Source organism: Lissotriton helveticus, chromosome 2_2 (genome assembly GCF_964261635.1).
Source record: "Lissotriton helveticus chromosome 2_2, aLisHel1.1, whole genome shotgun sequence".
In the NCBI taxonomy this organism is placed as follows: domain Eukaryota; kingdom Metazoa; phylum Chordata; class Amphibia; order Caudata; family Salamandridae; genus Lissotriton; species Lissotriton helveticus.
The window spans coordinates 198,539,966-198,556,155 of record NC_136060.1 but is presented as its reverse complement, the minus strand read 5'-3'; positions in this window follow the sequence as shown (position 1 = coordinate 198,556,155).

Sequence of the window (16,190 nt, the reverse complement as noted above, 5' to 3'; positions counted from 1 at the left end):
TTTATAAAATTATTAAGTTCTATGGGCCAAACCTTTGCTCAGAATTCAGCAGCCAGTGTTACAAATAATGAAACAGACGAATATCAAGGCTGCATAGTCTTTAATTCACCACAAGACACTCTATCATTTTATCTCACTCTCACTGTTTCCTTCTGGTCTCTTCTTTCTACCTCAAAACTATTTTTCTGTCTTTATTTTCCTCTTCCTTTTCTGCTTCTTTGTAGTTTCTCTTTTGCTCTGGGCGAAAGTCTGATGATGAAAAATAGTACTGGTCCCCAGAAAATAAGCGACGGTGGGCCACAACGGCAACCACTTTCTCAACTTAAGCAATTTTAATATTGTGTGAGCAAATAGGGTACAAGGGGCCAGATGCATGACCATTCCATTTTGCACGTCACAAATTGAGACGTTTTGCGACTTGCATTTTGTGATTCGAAAAATGGAATGTATAACAGTGTCTCAGACACTGTTTGCAATTTGTAATGGGGTCGATAAAGACCTACCTTTTAATATTAATAAGGTAAGTCGCAATTTGCAACCCAGTAGGAATCTCACATTTCACAGGGATGGTGGTCTTCTGGGGACAGCAGGCCACCATGTCTGTGATTGCTTTTTAAATAAAGAACCTTTTTTTTTCTAATGCAGCCCATTTGCCATAAAGGAAAATAGGATGCCTTTAGGAGAAAAAATGAAGAGTTTTCTTTTCATTTTTTACGGGCGGGTGGTGCACTTAAAGTTCTTTTTTGCATATATTCACAAAGGGGAAAGGGTTCCCTGGGGACCCCTTTCCGTTTGCGAGTTGCTTCCAACCTACTTTAAGTAGTAGGTAACTGTGTGTTTGCAACTGCATTTATGGTCGCAAAGCAATCGGACATATCAGTGCAACTCGCTGTTAGAAAGGAACGCCCTTGGCACGCCCCTTCCTAATAGCGAGTTGCAAATTCTATTTAGCGAGTCAGTAACAGGTTACAGACTCACAAAATAGGGTTTGTATATAACACAACCCTTTTTAGCGGTCGCAAACGGGCTGATTTACCATTTGTAACAGCTAAAAAGGGTCATACAACTGGCCCCAGGTGCTAAATGTGGGCTCTCCTGAGAGGGGTGCCTGAACAAGTAGATAAAAATGGACACGTCAGCTTCTAAACAATGTTTTGCAGGCACTTTCACACACGAGGGGCCGAAATTTACAAATGTTTTGTGGTGGGTTTCAATTACTTCTGTAAACCAAGCCCAACACAAAACCTTTTTAGGAGTTTACAAATCAAGACAAATAGGTATTTGTGTTGGTTTGTATAGAAGCATAATGTAAACCAACGCGAAGCACTGCTTTGCATTACTTAGCGTCAATGGGTTGTTACATGGGTGGTACTTGGGGGTTTCATGCAACTGCCAATGCTTTTTGACACAAAACCCTCTCTACTTGCTACAGGGATTTTGTGCCAAATATTTATGTTGCTGGAAAGCAGGTATTAAAATGAGAAATGTTTTCATTTCTCCTTTCTTTTCTGACTTTCCATGGGTGCTGCATTGCATAGCACACATACAAAGTAGGAAATGTTTTAAAACTTGTCTAGTCATAATATTTTGTACTGGAAGGGCACCCCTTCTGTAAAAAAACTATGCTGGGCTCATGCACACACCCTTGCACTATGGTGCAAAGGTATGTGTGCAGCACTCAGCAGCACAATTCTGTACTGGTGCTAGCGAGAGCTACGGACAATGCCCATATATCTGTACATTTCATGCTTTCATGCTTCATGCTCTCTCCTTCTCTAGCAACACAATGCAGCATATTTTGGGGGCTGGGCTGCGTTTTGTGTAACTTTTATAAATCTGGGCCTAAGGATGGCCAAAGTTCTACTCCTTTCAAGGATCAGAAGTATATATCTACAGAGGGTGGTACTAGCAACCGAAATTGGTAAGGGGTTTAAGGGATGGTTACCAGCAGAAAAAGAAAATCCCCACTGACTATATACAAAGATTTAAAGTGCAAATTCGCTTTTGCATAATATTTACCAATGCTTAAAAGTGAATCTGTTTTATTGCCATAAGTAGCTGCTCCCTAGAATTAGGTTGCCTGAAAAGATTTTTATGAACATAAATACTGTGTGACATGAATAACATGACAAACCTAAATATTTTCATTGTATACTTATAACATAAAACAACAATATTGTGTCAAACATATTGTGGAAAAGAATATATCGCCCAAAAAATGGTAAGAATATTGTTTGTTGATTTTTTTTTTTACTTCAAAGTAATTTATTTAAATTTGTTAATTAAGGAAAAATGAAATAATAGTACCTAAATAGCTGAACTCTTTTATTTGATTATATACATATATATGTTAGAAGTTTTTGAAATACAAAATTTAACGGACATTTGATGATGTAGGCAAACACAATCTTTAATTCTGCAAATTGAGTTTGACGCATTTCAGCTCCCATGAGGCAGTGGGCAGCAAAGGTCCTGGGGATCCTGCATGACCCCTAATGTTCTGTGTTGTGGGTGCCCTGGGTGAGGCATGGGGTCTCCGGGGCCTGTACAGGCTCGGGAGTTATGCTGCATGCCCCCTCTCCTTAAAAATGAATACTACGCTGGGCGATGAGGTCCCTGGGTAAAGGCCCAGGAAGGGCAGACTTCAACTCCCCACTCCAATAATTATTAAAAAAACAGACAAAGAATTGCCCCTCCCACCCCATGGTTCCCAGAAAAAATAAGGCTCTCGGTGTCCCGAGTGGGCACCAGGACACAAAAAATAAAATTAAATAATATCATTCACTGCTTCTTTTTAGGAGCACCCCATATTGCACTGCACAGGCTCTTTAAACTTTCTTTTTGCACCACCAAGCATTTTTTGAATTTTGTGGGGTGCTGCATAGAATGCAGCAGGCCTCCAGCAACATTAATAATTACAAAAAGAAAGGCTCCTGGGTCATGAAATCATGACACCATGAAAGCTTACCATATTTTTTAAGCACTCCTAGCTAGAGCTGTATGCAGGTGTACAGAGCCCCCTAGTAGTGGGTTTTATGGCTGCAACTTGTAGTTTGAAAACTGGTAAAAATAGGCTCAAAGACATTATTGTGTTTTTATTTACAATTATACGTTATTCAAAAAATGTTATGACAATCACGTTTATTAAGCATTGCACTGTATAAATATACATTTCATTGTAGTAATTGGACATCTTTTAGCAAAAACAATACATGTGCTTTATATATGTTAATGTCCTGATCCCTTCATGAAGCCCAAGGACAGAAGGCCACCATTGTTCACTAACTATGGGCGCAAAATTCCTTCCGCTCGCGGAATTTCCAAATTTTTGGCAATTTTGCGATCTGAGAATCATGCGAAAATGCCCAAAAATCCGCAATTTGCGAGTTGGCAGATTTTTTTTGCTTGTTCGCGCTTCAAAAATACAATCTCGCGCGCGCGGTGTTGACTTACCGTGATTCTGAGTTCGCCGAGTTGTTTTTCCTCCCGGTTTGCGTGCGCTGCACCATTTTGGATCTGGCTGCGTGATCGTGCCAGACTTTTCGACCGCGAGTATGTCATGGAGTCCCGCCATCTTGCACTGCGAGAGTTTGAGAACGCGAATAAGTAATAAGGGCCCGTGATCACATATCGCGAGAGTAAACAATAGCGAATACGTAGATGCGATGCGCAGCTGACATCCAGCGGGAGATTTGAACAGCTCGCTTTCCCGAAGTCCTAAAAATTGCAATTCTGTACAAGAAATCTATCGCTGGCAGCATAAACCTTCTGAAAATTATGATTTAGATCAGAATATCTCCTCAGATTGACATTTGGCTGAACTTTTTTGTGCAAGGAGTCCATTTTTGGGGGGTGGGAGGAAGGAAGTGCCCCAGAGTCTCCAACTTCCTGTTCCTGTCCAGCAGGCTCCTCCCAGTGCTTGGTCCATGTCCTGGTCACTTTTCATTTGGATCTGAGCTGGAAGGATTACTCTTTGTGGCTGCTGCTGGATATTTGTATTCGAGGACTTTTTGTTTGGATTACTTTTGGATTTGAGATTTTACAAGTAAGTTGGTGTAGTTTGTTTAGGGCATTGCAGTTGCTGCAACTACAATTTATAAACTTTTTCACAACTTTAAAAAATATATATTGTGGGTAGCCACTGTATCCAGTAGGCCCAGGGTTAGTCATGGGTGCATGATACAACTGTTTCTTTGAGTTTTGTTGAACTTAAATATAATTTACGGGCCAGCATGGATGGCATGGGTTGAATTGCTCACTGTTATATGTGGGAGTTTTTTTTTTATTTTGGGGTGCGTGTTAAAGCCACACTAGCCAGTAGGCCCAGGAGTAGTCAGTGGTGCATGGACCAAGTCTTTCTGTGGGGTCTTGCAATGTGGGTGGGGGCCATTTTGAGGCCTGGTCCAGGGCCTGGCCATGTGGGTGGGGGTCTAGGGGCCATTTTGAAGCCAGGCAGTGTGCTGTGTGCCATAGGTCTGCACCCAGTCTGCCTTGCTTTCATCCATTGCAGTGGTGCATGGACCAAGTCTTTTTGTGGGGTTTCTTGAATTTAAACATCTTTAGGGCATGGATGGCATTGGACTGAGGTCATTTTTGTGTGCATTTCGATTTTTGGGGTGTTGTTGGGGCCTGGTCCATGGCCTGGCCATGTGGGTGGGGGCCAATTTGAGGCCTGGTCCAGGGACTGGCCATGTGGGTGGGAGTCTAGAAGTCATTTTGAAGCCAGGCAGTGTGCTTTGTGCCATAGGCCTGCACCCAGTCTGCCTTGCTTTAATCCATTATGCCCAGGGGTCGACAGTGGTGCATGGACCAAGTCTTTCTGTGGGGTCACTTGAATTTAAACATCATTTAGTGCATGGAAGACATTGGATTGAGGTGATTTTTGTGTGTATTTCGATTTTTGGGGTGTTGTTGGGGCCTGGTCCAGGGCCTGGCCATGTGGGAGAGGGCCATTTTGAGGCCTGATCCAGGGCCTGGGCATGTGGGTGGGGGTCTAGGACCCGTTGTGAAGCCAGGCAGTGTGCTCTGTGCCATAGGACTGCACCCAGTCTGCCTTGCCTTCATCCATTATGCCCAGGGGTAGTCAGTGGTGCATGGACCAAGTCTTTCTGTGGGGTCTCTTAAATTTAAACATCATTTAGGGCATGTAAGGCATTGGATTGAGGTGATTTGTGTGTGTATTTCAATTTTTGGGGTGTTGTTGGGCCTGGTCCAGGGCCTGGCCATAGGGCCATTTTGAGGCCTGGTCCAGGACCTGGCCATGTGGGTGAGGTTCTAGGGGCAATTTTGAAGCCAGGCAGTGTGCTTTGTGCCATAGGCCTGCACCCAGTCTGCTTTGCTTTCATCCATTATAATAATAATAATAATAATAATAAGAAGAAGAATAATAATTATAATAATAATAATAATAATATTCCACATTTGTAAAGCGCAAACCATCACCCGTTAGGGTCTCTAGGCGCTGGTGGCCGTCGGGAAGATTAAGCAAGCTATTGCCCAGAGTCACATGGCGCTGGGCTAATCTGCCGCCGGCTCCGGGGATCGAACCGTGATCCCCAGATTCCGGAGTCAGTCACCCTGGCCGTGGCGCCACACCTCTCCCAGGGCTAGTCAGTGGTGCATGGAACAAGTCTTTCTGAGGGGTCTCTTGGCCATGTGGGTGGGGGGGGTCATATTGAGGCCAGGCAGTGTTTGCCATAGGCCGGCAAGCTTGCGGGCCAGCAGGCCTAGGGTTATGAATGGGTGCATGAAACAACTCTCTCTGTGTGGTCTCTCTTAATTTAAACATCCATTTTTTATTAGAATTGCTTTTTTTATTTTGGGTCTTACCATTTTTGGGTGTGTTCTGTTAATAATAATAAATGCCTAGTTGCAATAGTTTTAATTGCAGCACGACATATGCAACATTTATTTAACTTATGTTTCTCTGCCTTCTTTGCTTTTAGGTGCACAAAGACTGAGAACCAGGAATCATCCTCATCATCATCACTTGCTGTAGTGCCAGGAAGAAGTCCTGCTGCGGTGTGTGCACAGCGTCACGTGACGTCACGATTGGCCACAGACATCTCTGCAACTCATGCAACTGCGTCCTGCTGTTATGACATCTGAAGAAGAAAGGTAACCATAGCTCTTCTACCAAGAAAGTTGCCAGTGCCACTGCCAGTAAGAAGGAGCGGAAGAAGCAAGTGGCGCCACTTACCAAGGAAACTGGTGTGCCGACCGCCACTTTTTGGGGGAAGAAAAAAAACTATGCGGTGTCCGCCGGGGACCAAGCTGGGAGCAGCACATCTGCTTCATTGGTCTCAGTGCCAACACAGCAAGTTAGGCCCAAGCCCATGAGTGTCGCAGAGGCTGCCACTTTAATTGCTCTTTCACCATCGACCAGTGATGTTGGCGTTGACTCATTGCAAACTAGCATCCAATCAACGCAGGGTGTAACTCATCTGACAAGAGTTCAACCACAGCTGCAACAACAACCACAGGTACAACAGGGAGAGGCGCAAGGAGAGGCGCAAGGAGAGGTGCAAGGAGAGGCGCAAGGAGAGGTGCAAGGAGTGGCGCAAGGAGAGGCGCAAGTAGAGGCGCATGGAGAGGCACAACTGCCCACAATGCTTGTTCCTCCAGAAGTAGGGGCACATCAGGAAATCGAGATTGAAGCGGAGGTGTCATCTGAGCAAGCCACTCCTCCTGATGAACCATTTTCTTCCAGATCCCCAGCAAGAAAAAGGTCAAGGAGGGCTCGTACAAGTTCTTCAAGCCCCTTCCTTCTGATGATCTAGATCAAGATTGGAACCCACCATCTGAGAGGGAGGCACACCATGAGCCCACAAAGGTAGCTAAGCCTAAAAGGAAGGTTCCCGCAAGGCTTCCACTTATGGGTGATGACGACGAACAAGAAGTAGAAGTGGTGTATTATTCTGATGATGAACAGTCTGACGATGACGATGACCCAATCATCACAGGCGTCACTCCAGCCCCAGTGGCCATACAGCAGACAGACATGTTTACCCTATCCCGAATTGCTGCTGAGCGGGATGTGGTCGGCGTGGCACTGGTACTACCACCAACACAGGTAACCACTACACCAACACGACCTACAGCTGCCATATTTTCTCTTCAGAAGGGCCAGCAGGGACCTCCATCCAGCTCGACCTCCGTTACCTCAAGTAGTGGTGCTGTAACTGTAAGTGCACAACAGAGTCAAATTCCACCACGCCCATCCTCCACTTCATCTGGCATTGAAAGTGGCACCTCCACCACCACCAGAAATCTCAACTCCCCAGTTTGGGACTTCTTTAGTATTAGCAAAAAGGCGGAAAACCAAGTTATTTGTTCGATTTGTAAACAAGTAGTTAGTCGGGGTAAGCTTGGTACCAACTATGGTACCGGAGGCCAGTGAGGTCATCTACAAAAACACCACAGCATCCAGTGGGAGGAACACCTAATTAACATCCGGAAAGCCAAAAGTACAAATCCAAATGTAGCCATTGATATTGCATCTGATGACGAGGAGCTGATTGTGCAGGGGGAGGTGAAGAAGTGAGAGATATTTTTTCTGGTACACACAGTACTGCTGGCAGCAGCACTGCAGTTGAAGCGCCGACACCCTTTACCCCAGCAACATCTAGGTGGCACAGTAAGAGTCTGGTAGAGACACCAATGCGAAAAAGTACATCAATGAGCCATACTGGGTTGAAGAAGTCTCGATCATCATCAATCAATCAATCAATCAGCAAAATTAGTAGAGCGCGCTACTCACCCGCTAGGGTCTCAAGGCGCTTGGAGGGGGGGGGGGGAGTCGCTACTGCTCGAACAGCCAGGTCTTGAGTTGCTTTCTGAAGGAGAGATGGTCCTGGGTCATCCGAAGGTAGGTCATCACATATGAAAACGTTCCAGACCGCCATTAAAAGCATGTTTTAGTCGGCGGCGCCATTGGAACGCAACCACCCAATGGCACGTCTGTATAATGTAATGCTGGCTAAAATGTTAGCGCTGGACCTTCTCCCTTTTTCTTTCGTGGAAGGGGTGGGTTTCCTGTTCTTGCAACAGTCTGCCCTAAATGGAAGGTTCTTAGCCGGTCCTATGTTGCCAGAGTTGCGGTTCCAGCACTACATCAAGATGTGCTGGATGTGATTGGGGCAGCTTTGCAAAAGTGTGCTGTTCACACTATCCACCTGACAACAGACATGTGGACCAGTTGCCAAGCCGTTGAGTACCTGTGCATCACTGCACACTGGGTCTCTTTTGCTGGGGTTAGAGAGAAGATAGCTGCAGGTGTTGACAGTGTCACAATTTTTCAAGCTACTTGGAAACATGCAAAATAGCCATGTTTGCCATGGAGAAATCTCATACTGCAGTAAACATTTTGGAGGAGTTTAACAGTAAGGTCTTATTGTAATTTACAACTGTTGTGTTGCACTTTTTTGCTTTTAATGTATTGTGATTAATTGATTTGTCAACATAATTTTCATGTGTTTGCAATTGATGTTTTCTTTTAATCTAAATGTTAATAAATATCAGAAATTGAATTGATTGGTAGCTTTTTTCTCCTTGAATATTTTATTGTAAACAAGTTCAAATCATGATTGCCTAGGTTGTTTTACGTCAATTGAAGGTCTTTGAATGGCTGCAGCCAAGAAGGTGCATAGTTTCCATGGATAATGGCAGTAATATAGTTAAGGCCATGGCTGATGGTGGCTATTTCAGAGTGCCGTGTTTGGCGCACTGCATTAACATTATTGTTCAAGATTTCTTGAAAAAAGAAAACACAGTCAGCAAGTTACTGACCACATGCTAAAGAATCTGCACACATTTCAGCCATTCTTTTAAGGCCCGGAAGCAGCTAAGGATCATTCATCATGACCGTAGAGTGCCAGTCAGAGGACTCATCCAGGAGGTGGCAACACGTTGTAACTCAACCTTCTACATGCTTGAGCGTCTGTTTGAACAGTACTTGGTAATCAATGAGTATGTCTTTCACGCACAGGGTGCTTCTATGAAAGACATGAGGCTAGAGGTGGAGGAATGGGACCTAGTTAAAAGCCTGACAGACATGCTTCGTCCTTTTGAGGTCTTTACGCCTGAAGTCAGCAGGGAGGACTGTACTTTGGGCAAAGCTATCCCATTGTTGCGCATGCTAGAGCACCAACTGAAGGCAGTGTTGATGCTGAAAAACAAGACACATATCAGTTGGTGGAGAGCTTATTAAGCCACCTAGTTGACAATGCAAGGCTTAAAGCAAAACATTCAGAACAACATTACATTTGTGCCAATATTCTGGATCCACGGTACAAAAAGGCGGTGGCCAGCAATACATTAATTCCTTTTTCTGAAGCAGATGTTTCCAAGTACAAACATTGGCTAGCTCTGTCAGCCACTCGGTTCGAAAAAGAGCGGCAGGAAATTGAAGGAACCACCACAAGTACTACTGAAGCAGCAGGCCATCCGGCGTCAAGGTCCACTTCTGTGGCTGAAGGCAGTCACTTTTCCTCAGAGCCGTTACCGAAAACAGCAACCGTATCATCACCTGCACCAGGCCCAGCCACAATATTGTCGGAAGCGGATTGGATAACTCGTTCAAGGTTTGCTCGTTCCAGTGTTGATGCAAAGGCAACAGATGTTACGTAAAGTGGAGCACCCCTGGAGGACCTTGAGTGGATGGTGTAGGCCTATCTGGATGACCCAACAGTGTCTTCTTTGATCAGAACCCATTGGTGTATTGGTATGGGAAAAGGCCTCAATGGCCACTGATCACCAAGCTGGCTATAAATTATTTGGCTTGCCCACTCGCAAGCGTGTCTTCTGAACGTGTTTTCAGTGCTGCTGATACCATTGTAACTTCAAAAAGGACCCACCTCTCACCCAAAATGTGGAAAGGTTAACAATGATCAAGATGAATCAGCACTTCATACCACCAGATTGCAAAATACGTGAATCCACGCAAGAAGAAGAGGACACCGACTTAGGTGACGGAAGTTCTTCTCTGTTATCTGACCTATACCCGGTTCAATTTACAGAGTTTGAGAACGAGCTTTACTTCCCTGACACCTAGGCTTTAAATACTTACTTTTTTTCCCCGTCCTTATTCACTTTTATTTCTGGGTGTCTTTCTTTGTCTTGCAACTTTTAGCACAACAAAACTTTAATCACAACAAATCCATCAGCAGCACTGTCTTCGTCTTATTTCCATTTTGAAGGTGCCGCTGTCTGCATTCCTGAAGTTCACAAGTTCACAACTCAGTCGAGCTCCTCTATCCTCCTTCTCCAGACTCCCCCTATCCATTTCCCTCAAGGCAGATGGCTGGATTACGCAGAGTCAAGAAACTGTCGCTTCGTTGTCGAGTCCCCTCAAAAGAAGTGGGACTGGAAAGACTGACTAGGCTGACTGTTACTTCTGAAATTGACACGAAAAGCTGCCCTGTAGCCCTTCACTTAAGAATAAGATGCTGACAAAAAGTGGAACAGGTAATGAATGATGAGATGGCATACAGTGGTCAACACTGGCTGTCTGGCTCTGATGAAAGCAAATGCTGTTTGTTTGTTGTGCATGAAATGAATCCTTTGTGTTCTGTTATTATTTAATCTTTTACACACTAAATGTAACTCAAGCCTACTCTCATTACCTTGTTTAATACAAATTGTACTTCTACTGCAGGGGCCACTACGTTGCATTTTTTAATATGGAAAATGTCCTTGGACTCACTGTGTGTAGACTGTGACTGCACAAACAACATTGAGTTTGCCAACACCATGATGATGATGATTAGTCATGATGACCAAAGTTACATAATATCTTCACAGTCACTCAATGGGATGGATGGATCGTCATTGTCGATTTACGGAAGAACTAGGACCATTTCGTGAGTGTCAAACAGGTAAACAAGTCAACAACAACCACAGCAAAACTACATGTCTATCTACGTGTGGTATGTAGTGGTCTAGCCAGTGTAGTGTTATGCCAGAGTCCAGATAGCGGTTCATGTAAAATTGCGGCTATGTGGCTTGCTGTATAAAATTAAATCTGCTTTGTCTGCCTGTGTCAATGAGGTATGCTACTTGGAGGTTGGTTCACTCAGTGGTGCCTGCCTTGACCGTCTGCATGGCCCTGGCCTGCTGTGTGCTAATTATTATCATGGAAACAGAGTCTCAGAGTAGGCACTTTAGAAATGATGCATGTATGTAATGCTGTCGCCTCTGAAAGTGTAAGTGTTATTTTTGCACTACACACCGCACCATATATTTTTTCCTCCGGGGTGTTTTAATATCCTTTTCTGTTTTTCCATCGACAATTACAGGCCGGCACTTACCCTGTGCAATGGGAAAAACATTAACTCAGGCTTGCCATAGCAATCCGCAATTCCGCATCCGCCAGGCAGGCAGTGTACAGTGTGGTCACCAAGATTGATCGACGGAGCACCCGATGGAATGGAGGAGTACCGCGAATAGGAGGAATGGCTGGATGCATGCAACTTCCCAATTTGACCAGTACAACTACAAATTACAGTTACAGTATCCACTTCACTTGTCCTTATCTTTTAAATAATGTTATTGTTGTGAACTTCTATGAGTACGACTCTGTGCGTTTGCTCTCTGCTTCAAATTTATCCCTACAGCTATTTGATAAGTTTCTTTGCTATTTTCAAAACTAATGTAATGTACTACTAAGTGTTTATTCTCCCTGAGGGCAGATAGGCAAGTGAACGTGAGTAATTACTGCATCCCTGTACTGTCTAATTGTTTAGTACTAGTTAGTAAGTTGTAGTAAGTACTACTTTTCAGTAACCTAACCATCCATTTAGCAAACAACTTCATGCATGCACTTCCTTTATGTCCCTTAAAAGATTTATGGATATCTTGGTATCCAAAGATTTGTTTTTCTTCATTTGTTGTTTGCCATTGCTGTGTTTTTTTTTTACTCTCCCAAAAACTTTCCCAAAAACCCCCATTCCCATCCATTTTTCAAACCCTAACCCTCTTCCCTCAGGCTGTGTGGTTTTCATTGAGGTGTGACTAAATGACACCAATAATTTCACACGCTTGCTGGGGAGGATAAGGTCAAAAGTAACAGAAAATCAATTTCAAGGCAGGTCAAGGAATCCAAGGATATATTCTTATTCTGCTTGACACACACCCATGAGTATTTGCAAATCAATTGAGAATTTCATGTCCGCCATTGAGTGGATTCTCATCAACAACAACCTCCTACACGTGACTAAAGCTTACGCTGCTGTGTCCTTCAGTACTAGTTCTTGTAGTAGCCATAATCCACGCAACTAGTACTTAACTTTTGATGGAATACTTTAGCATTGCTTAGGCTACAATTTATGGCCCTATTCATGTGTACTGTACTATCGTACTGTTCTAATGCTCCTCTCAGGCCACTCAATGTCTCATTTCCTTGTTTTTCATATGCTGCTACTGCCAGTGTGTACCATTACTAATACCACCATAATTATGCCATTTCATCCGTCCACGATTCCATAGCCAACCTTCATCGCCATTTGCCATGCAGCCAGCCCTGTGCCTAGCGCTATTCTCAAACACGAATCACAGGTAAGATAATCATTTTGGGGGAGGAAGAATAATAGAGTAGGATGAGAGGAGAGACTGATGGTAGTACTAGTAAAGTAGTTGGACAATTGAATTCACTAACTCTGTCAGTGGCACTTTTGTACACATTTGGGCGTATAATTTGACAATTTGAATCAACCAGCCAGTTAAGTTTCAGGAAAACAAACGTTCAGTTAACCCCCCCTACCTCCCCCACAGAACAGTAAAAACGCGTATGCTATGTTTAAGTTGAAAATAAATAATAATTTACACCCTAACAAAAATAAACTATCCCACAAGACCCGACCCACCCCCCTCCCCAACCCCAACCAATGTCCATGAAATAAATGTCCCCAAAGTTCAAAAACCCCAATGCCCAATTCCAACCCCCCCAAAAGTCTTTAAAAAAGGGGCAAGGGACAGTCTCTACTTTGGCCGGCGGTGTCCTGTGGCCATGTGGTCCCGCAGCTCTCTCCGGAGGGCCTTGAGCAGGACTTTATGCCTCACCTCCTACTCAAGGTAGGCCACACGCAGGGTTAGGCGGTGCACACGCGCTTTGCAGGTACTGTGGGGGCAGCTGTTGATTGCGCTGCTCAGCGGCGGCTGCCAGACCACGGCGCCATACCGCTGGAGGATTGCGCTGGCTGGATGACCCAGGGGCAGTGGAGGAGGATGCAGCTGTTGTTGTACTTGACTCCTCCTCCTCCTGAGCCACCAGCCGCTGATATTCGGCGACAATTGCCTCCAGCTTCCGGCACCTGGCCCGGATAGCCAACTACTTCCTCGATGGTTTAGAAGGAGTATCTATATGAAGAAAGAAAAAAATACTGTAACCAATACTCTTTAAGATTAACACAAAATAACTCAACAGAAAGTTGTGTCACAGTAGCACTAGCAACTTGCAAGCACAATACATACCATTTGTGGCATGTATCTATCTAACCTCCCACTTCGTTGGCCTCTGCTCTAACATTAGTGGGAGTTTCAGGAATTCTACTAGCACTATGGACTCACTACATTAGACTCAGACAGTACACCAGTCTTCTTCCTCTCTCTTGTTTAGCAAAATTAGTACGTAAACTTGTGGAAGCCGGCATAATGCCAGCGCAGTCAGCTTGCACCCAAGAAAAACAGACGCAAGCCATGATGACGCAGACTTGCGTTACTGTTACCAGTACATGCAGGTGGGGAAGCTCTTACTTTTCTATTATGGGTGGCACTGGCCATACTCTGTTACAACAAGGGCTACTGCTCAATTAATTTAACTTTCACCCTGCCCTGCCCCTGACTACTACAAAAGGAAAATTAAGAAGATAATGTGATCAACTATCCCTTCACCTGATATTTGCTTTTATAAGGGATGACTTTAGGTGCTTTGTTTTTATTGATTGAGTGAACACCGATAGGCCACACATGAATGACAGAGTTGAAAACAAATTATTAACATAGGTAGTGAGTGGTACCCGTAATCGCCGGAGGAAGGCACTTGTAACGACTTGATAATATGAACTATAAAACATAGATACACATTATATGCTGTGCTTGCAAACTACTGTTAGTCAAGGGAGTATTCTGAAAAAGTACAACTTCTACTTTGCTCGGCTTTGCTACTCTGGCATGGACGTGCGGTGCTACCTGCCCTTCAAACTAACACTGTTCATCCAGTGACTGTCTATTCCTTCTACTCTACATACACCTATGCTATCTATAAGGAAGATACCATCCAGGCATCCATCCATTCAAAGTAAATGTCAATCATTCTTCTTAATTTCTCAACTGGACAAACCTTACTTTTTCTCACCGACAAACACCCTTTTTATTTTATTTTGTAAACCACCACTCATGCATCCGTGCTTGACTTGCATTTGAATTTCACCCAAAGGATATATTGCGCACACATACAGTTTCTGTTTCACCCACCCAGGCAATCCTCTTTTCTTTCACCTTCCACACATCCTTGCTTCAACCGGCCATGCATCAGATTCCTACCAGTCACCTCTGCCTGCATTCAAAAACACATATCATTCTTTGCCAGTCATTAATTTAACTCGCTCATCCTTCCTCCTTTACACCCTTCATTCTCTTTTCGTTCATCCCATCCATCAAGTTCATCTCTGATCTGACTTGGCTTCTCGATAAAACTTTCACAGCTGAATTGAAGTCAAATTTAGAGGAAGCCATTGGTTATTCGTCAACTCCCGCCGCTAATGCTATTGCTAATGCGAAGTCAAGGGTGACTGTCTTCTACCTGGTTGACAAAACTTAGTTCTAAATTTGTAAGTCTTCTTAACAGTAAAGTGTACTTGTACTGTACAACATACACCCCTGCAGCGGGTCTACTCTGCAATCTCAATAAGTAAGGAACATAATAGCTTACCACTGCCCGCCACTACCGAGGCATCCCCCACAGCAGTTCCTGCTGGCACTGGTGGCACCGCATCCTCCCCTTGAGTGACCACCTCCGCGCTGGCCCCGGCACTGGTGTTTGTCTGTGCCGATGGTGTTCCGCCTGGAAAAAACATTTCAAATTATTAGATACCATATACACCACTCCCTATTTTGTCTAGGATTGAAAAAAAATGTTACTACATAAACAAATTTAATTATTTGTGACTCTCTAGTCTAAACTAAAAAATCCCCTTTCGGAAGGTGAGGGTGTTTTTATTTATGCTTAGACATAACATACTACACTTTTTGGCACAACTGATGAATGCTTGCTTTTTAACACGCACCACTTTTCTCATAACAGACAGAAGAATCCCTTCTACAAACAAGAGCAATATTTTGCTCATCATCATCACCACCAGTACTATAAGTTTCAACCAGGTGAGGGGTCTCCCACAATTAATGTGTAAATCAGCCACTGTTCAGTTTTCATGAGTTCACCGTTTCTCTTATATAAAGTTGATTTTAATAAATATTTTTATATAATGCACAAAAGAAAATTAATATACAGAGTACACACAGAGCTAGTTGTTTTACTTTTAATAAAGCTTAAAAACTTACATAGACTCTGTGGTTTTTGGTCATGAGTGAGTGAGCGAAAGGGTTTGAAATTTGCAAGCATGAATCTGTGACTCTGAGAGGTCGGGTCTCTGACTCTGTAGTCTTATGTTCTGGGTTGTATAATCATTGGGGATCATATCTGCATTCTGGAGCTAAATAATGACTCTGACACACTAGCTAGTTAGTAAGGAGATTGGGGGTTCAACTTCTGTTATGACTGAGGTATGTGGAAAGTCTAACTGTGCCTATTATCACCAATGCCCTATTTCTTGTCCATAAGTCTGCATGTACAGAATAGTCCCTGCAACAGTAATAGTATGTCCTCCTATCCAATCAAAAAGTAAACTAGTATCTTATTCTTGGTGGCCATTGACATTTTACTGTTGGGAATTATCAAAGCATAAACATTAAGAAGACTTCAATAGACATTATGGACAACCCAGAGGACTGCACTTAGTGCCTAGAGCTATTGCTGAATAGGAGTTTTGTTTAACACCTTTTGCCAACTGTGCAAGCTTGGCTAGCTACACAGACAGACTAATAATAATAAATAGTAGTAGCACAGAGAGTCACAGTAGAGGCAGGATAAGAATTTAGAAACAGTCTACAAGAAGATCAAAGACGATTTAGGAAAA